The following is a 5,510-nucleotide window of genomic DNA, read 5'->3' as shown; positions in this document are numbered from 1 at the left end:
GTACAGCGCAGGCTCACGATCAAGCATACTTTCCTCAGCCAATGATTGGTGGGTCAAGGCCAACCTGGCCGGGAAACACAGTTTCCCAGAGCAAATAGCTTTCACCACATTGCGTCCAGATATAATTGTATGGTCTGACAGTAGTAGAGAAGCGGTTATTGGTGAACTCACAGTCGCCTGGGAAGACAACATCGATGAAACCCATGAGCGCAAGTTAACCAAATATGCAGAATTAAGATCAGAGTGCAGAGACAGAGGGTGGAAAGTCTCATGCTATCCATTCAAAGTAGGCTGCCATGGGTTTATTGCGTTCACACTCCAGAAGTGGCTGCGTGACCTTGGCTTCACTAGAAGGGAGATCAAGTCAACCAGCAGGGCTGCAGATGAGGCAGCAGAAAAGGGATCAGCATGGGTGTGGACCAAGTATGTCCAGAGGGGCAGATAGTCAGACAGTGTATACATATCTTGAAAACTCTTCAATAGTTGCATAGACACCTGAAGAGCAGACTATCTGTTAGATGGAAGTGACCAACAACTCTGATAGAGGCAGATGCCAAGTTTTTAAGCTCACCAGTGGGAGGTGGCGCTTTAGCACTGCTGGCCTACCACCTCGAGGGAGTCTTGATCATAAGCGGGCCAAAACTCCGGAAGACAGGTGGCAGATCAACTGATGATCCCACTGGTGATAGCACAGGACAGTTAACATCTTAGTCCATGTGTATTTTGTAACTCTAGAGCAGTGGATGTAGTGTATATGGATTTCAGTAAGGCATTTGATAAGGTTCCCCATGCAAGGCTCCTTCAGGAAGTAAGGAGGCATGTGATCCAAGGAGACTGTGCTTTGTGGATCCAGAACTGGCTTGCCCACAGAAGGCAAAGGGTGGTTGTAGGTGGGTCATATTCTGCATGGAGGTCAGTGACCAGTGGTGTTCTGCAGGGATCTCTTCTGGGATACCTCCTCCTTATGATTTTTATAAATGACCTGCATGAAGAAGTAGAAGCGTGGGTTAGTAAGTTTGCTGATGACACAGAGGTTAGGGGTGTTGTGGATAGTGTGGAGGGCTGTCAAGGGTTACAGCAGGACATCGATAGATGCAGAACTGGGCTGAGAAGTGGCAGATGGACTTCAACCCAGATAAGTGTGAAGTAGTTCATTTTGGTAGGTCCAATTTGAAGACAGAATATAATATAAACGGTAAGACTCTGGGCAGTGTGGAAGATCTGACAGATCTTGGGGTCCATGTTGATAGGACACTCAAAGCTGCTGAGCAGGTTGACAGTGCTGTAAAGAAGGCATATATTGTGTTGGTATTCATCAACCATGGGTTTGAGTTCAAGAGCTGGGAGGTAACGTTACAGCTATATAAAACCTTGGTCAGACCCCACTTGGAGTACTGTGTTCAGTTCTGGCAGAAAGGATGTGGATACTGTAGAAAGAGAGTGTAGAGGAGATTTACAAGTATATTGCCTGGGTTGGAGGGAGTACCTTATGAGAATAGGTTGAGTGTACTTGCCCCTTTCTCCTTGGAGTGACGGAGGATGAGAGGTGACCTGATAGAGATGTATAAGGTGATGAGAGGCGTTGATTGTGTGGATAGTGGGATGCTTTTTCCCAGGGATGAATGGCTAACATGAGGGGGAATAGTTTTAAGATGCTTGGAAATAGGTACCAAGGGGATGTCAGGGTTAAGTTTTTCACACAGAGAGTGGTGGGTGCGCGGAATGCATTTCCGGCGGCGATGGTGGAAGCGGATACAATAGGGTCTTTTAAGAGCCTCTTAGATAGGTACATGGAGCTTAGAAAAATGGAGGTCTATGTGCTAGGGAAATTCTAGGCAGTTTCTAGAGTAAGTTACATGGTTGGCACAACATTGTGGGCCGAAGGGCCTGGAATATGCTGTAAATTTCTATGTTCAATGTTCTATTTACTGTCCATCATTTAATGACGTACCAAGGTGAGCACTTGAACAGGCTCAGCATAGAAGACTACAAGCCACGTGCCAGAAGGTGGGATTAATGTTGGGTGCCACTGGTCAGCATGGCTGTGGAATATGTGATTCCATGACACAAAAATTGCCTTTGAGGAGGGGCTGAAAATCTCCTTCTTGAACCACTGCAGTTCTTCAGATCACAGTGCTACAGAGTCAGGAGTACCTGGACTTAGACCCAACAAGGAAGAAAGCATGGTGATTATACTTCCAAGTCAAGCTGGTGGAAAACTTGTTGAGGACTCTGTAAATAGTGATGGTCACAAGTGCCGGCTGCCCTTAACGATCTCAGTAATAAAGGTCGTGAATTTGCCTTTGATGCCCAGGTTGGTCAGATGCTGCCACAAAGTTAAAGGAAAATTACTCTCACCTCTTGAACTCAACGCCTTGTCTATGTTTGCAGCAAGGCTGTGAAGATCTTCGAAGTGAACTGGTTTGGCCAAAATCTAAACTGGACATTGCTGAGTTCAGTTTGATAACACTTTCTATCACTTTGCTGTAGTACACTAATTAGGTGGTAATTAGCCAAATTAGATTTGTACTCTTTTGTATGACTGCAGTATCCCTAAACAAACCACCACATTACTGGGTAGAGACCTTATGTGTAACTGTACCTCAAAAACTTGGCACGAGATACAGTAGGCTCTGGGTCACTAGTCTTCAGCATTACAGATAGATGCTGTCCAGTCCAGTGGTCTTTGTTGTATCCCGTGGTATCAGCCATTTCCTGATTTCACATGGAGTGAATTAAATAGGCTGGAGGCTGGCTTTTGTAATGGTTGGGATCTCAGGGGGAGAAAAGAACAAGATGGATCATCGATTCATTACTTCTGAGTGAACATGGTCATGAATGCTTCAGCCCTGTCCTTGAGCACTCACATGCTGGTTAGTCAGGATGGTCACTCTTGGACATTCCTCCTGTAAGCTGTTCAGTTGTCCATCACCATTCCTAACTCGGTGTGTAGTAAGACTGGAGAGCTTGAATTTGATCCGTTGCTCATCAATCGCTTAATTCTGTCTGCTTCATGCTGCCTGTGTTATTTAGCATTTAGAATGTGCCATGTTACAGCTTCACCAAACTGGCACCTTGTTATTTTAGGTTTGTCTGGTGATAATAAACCCTCAGTAATTTACTGATTTCCTTCGTGCATGTTGAAAAGCTTTTAAAACTGGAAAATTATATTTTTGGCAAATGGCTTTGCGTAAAAGTGCTCCAAACGCTGTGTGCATATCTGCTGGTTTTTGTTAGCTAAATATAGGCTTGTCCTTCGTTTTAGGTATGGAAGGGACTTGTCTGCACTTCACATCAAGCCCTGGGAATGTTTTAACAAGTCTTTAGCTGGTTTGTTAGGAAGATCAATGCTGGTTGCTAGAAATAAACATTTGCATAGATCAGAGCTTGTGAAGGTCATATGAGACTGCGCTAACTTTACATGAGCTTTGAGTTTATAAATAGTGCTGCCTCAGCATGATATCACACTCAACCTATTCACTTTGCTACTAATTACAAACATAGCACAGGATACAGTATACTCATGCAAGTTCATTGTTTGTCAGTAACTTTTACAGAAAGGCACATTAAGTGGTCTTAAGGTACCATTTTTAATGTCGGTTTGTTAGATGTGTGGGAGGGTGATGTGACGTGTGGGGGAAGAATCTGGTATTGCATGAGAAAACCAGGATGTAATCTCAGCACATCCATTACCGGTGTTTGAGCTCAGCCAGCTCATTATCATCTCACTGCCAAAACTGACGATCAGTGCATTGTCTGTGGACAAGGAGGACCTAAACGACATAATCTCAACTCTGTGACCTGAATGGCCAATTGAAAAGCTGAATTTGAAAGAGCAGGAGAGAAAGGAGTTTGCCAGTGGATTTTAGGACACCCAAAAGCATCACTGTGCTTTAATAATGCTTCCCTATATACTGCTGCGGGCAGTGAAAGGTTAGGGAAAGGCATTCTTCCGTGCCGATGAATGGACACAGCTGATCCCTTGGTTGAAGCTGAGATGTTGACCAACCAGAACAACAGTCTGCAATCATAGATTCAGTTCACAACCCACATTAGTGATTAGTCAGAAAGAGGAGAACGTTAGCACTCACGTTGATGAGGGTGGAAGGAGCCCTAGTGTCCTTGCAACATACAAGGGGTTAAGGCATTGCTATCTACTTAGTGGCATCTAACCACGTGGCATAGCGGTTACTGCATTGCTTTACAGCGCCAACCAGTGATCACCAATCAAGGTTCAATTCCCGTCAGTGCCTGTAAGGCGCTTGTACATACTCCCCGTGACCACGTGGGTTTCCTATGGGTGCTCTGGTTTCCTCCCACATTACAAAGACGTACGGTTAGGGGTTAGTGAGTTGTGGGCATGCTATGTTGGCGCTGGATGCGTGGCAACTCTCGCGGGCTGCCCAGCACAATCCTCGCTGATTTGATTTGATGCAAACGGTACATTTCACTGTTTGCTTTGATGAACAAATAACAAATAAAGCTAATAATAGTAATAGCAATAACAATAATAATAATAAGCAATGCCGTGTATTCACCCAGATCCTGCTATATGCATTCGTGCAACTCAATACTTTCCCCCATTATGCTCCCTATGCAACTCCTTTTTCCACTTGTCCCCCCATTGATCTCCCTCCTGGTACTTATCCTTCAAGCGGAATAACTGCTACACCTGCCCCTACGCGTCCTCCCTCACTACCATTCAAGGCCCCAAACAGTCCTTCCAGGTGAGGTGACACTTCACCTGTGAGTCTGTTGCGGTCATATACTGTATCCAGCGCTCCCGGTGCGGCCTCCTGTATATCGGTGAGACCCGGCATATATTGGGAGACCGCTTCGCCAAGCCCTTACCAGAATAAGTGGGATCTTCCGGTAACCACCCATTTCAATTCTACTTCCCGTTCCTCTTCTGATATGTCAGTCCATGGCCTCCTCTACTGCCACAATAAGGCCACACTCAGGGTGGAGGAGCAACACCTTATATTCTGATTGGCTAGCCTCCAACTTGATGGCATGAACATTGATTTCTCAAATTTCCAGTAAGTGCCCTGTTCTCTCTCTCCTTCGCCATTCCTCTCTTTGCCTCTCTCACCTTATCCCCTTACTTTCTCATCATTTCCCTCTGGTGCTCCTCCCTCTCCCTTTCTTCCATGACCTTCTCTCCTCTCCTATCAGGTACCCCCCACTCCCCCACAGCCCTTTATCTCTTTCAGCAATCAACTTCCCAGCTGTTTACTTAACCCCCTTCCCCCACTCTCCCAGTTTCACCTATCACCTACCACCTTGTACTTCCTCCCCCCCCACTCCCCCGACTTCCTACTCCAACCTCCTCCTTCTTTCCAGTCCTGATGAGGAGTCCCGTCCTGAAGTTTCAGCTTCTCCATAGATGCTACCCGGCCTGCTGAGTTCCTCCAGCATTTGGTGGGTGTTGGTTTGGATTTTCCAGATCTTAAGACCATAAGACCATAAGACAAAGGAGCAGAAGTAGGCCATTCGGCCCATCGAGTCTG

General features: G+C 45.8%; 1 non-coding gene across 1 annotated transcript; it reads left to right on the top strand.

The window, feature by feature from the left end:
• The first annotated feature begins 4,057 nt into the window (after window positions 1-4,057).
• On the top strand, window positions 4,058-4,184 carry LOC140211324 (U6atac minor spliceosomal RNA). The gene has a single exon (XR_011889425.1). It is a non-coding gene; the product is annotated as a U6atac minor spliceosomal RNA (small nuclear RNA).
• The last annotated feature ends 1,326 nt before the right edge of the window (window positions 4,185-5,510 follow it).

Source organism: Mobula birostris, chromosome 16 (assembly GCF_030028105.1).
Source record: "Mobula birostris isolate sMobBir1 chromosome 16, sMobBir1.hap1, whole genome shotgun sequence".
Taxonomy (NCBI): domain Eukaryota; kingdom Metazoa; phylum Chordata; class Chondrichthyes; order Myliobatiformes; family Myliobatidae; genus Mobula; species Mobula birostris.
This window is presented reverse-complemented; position numbering and strand designations above follow the sequence as displayed.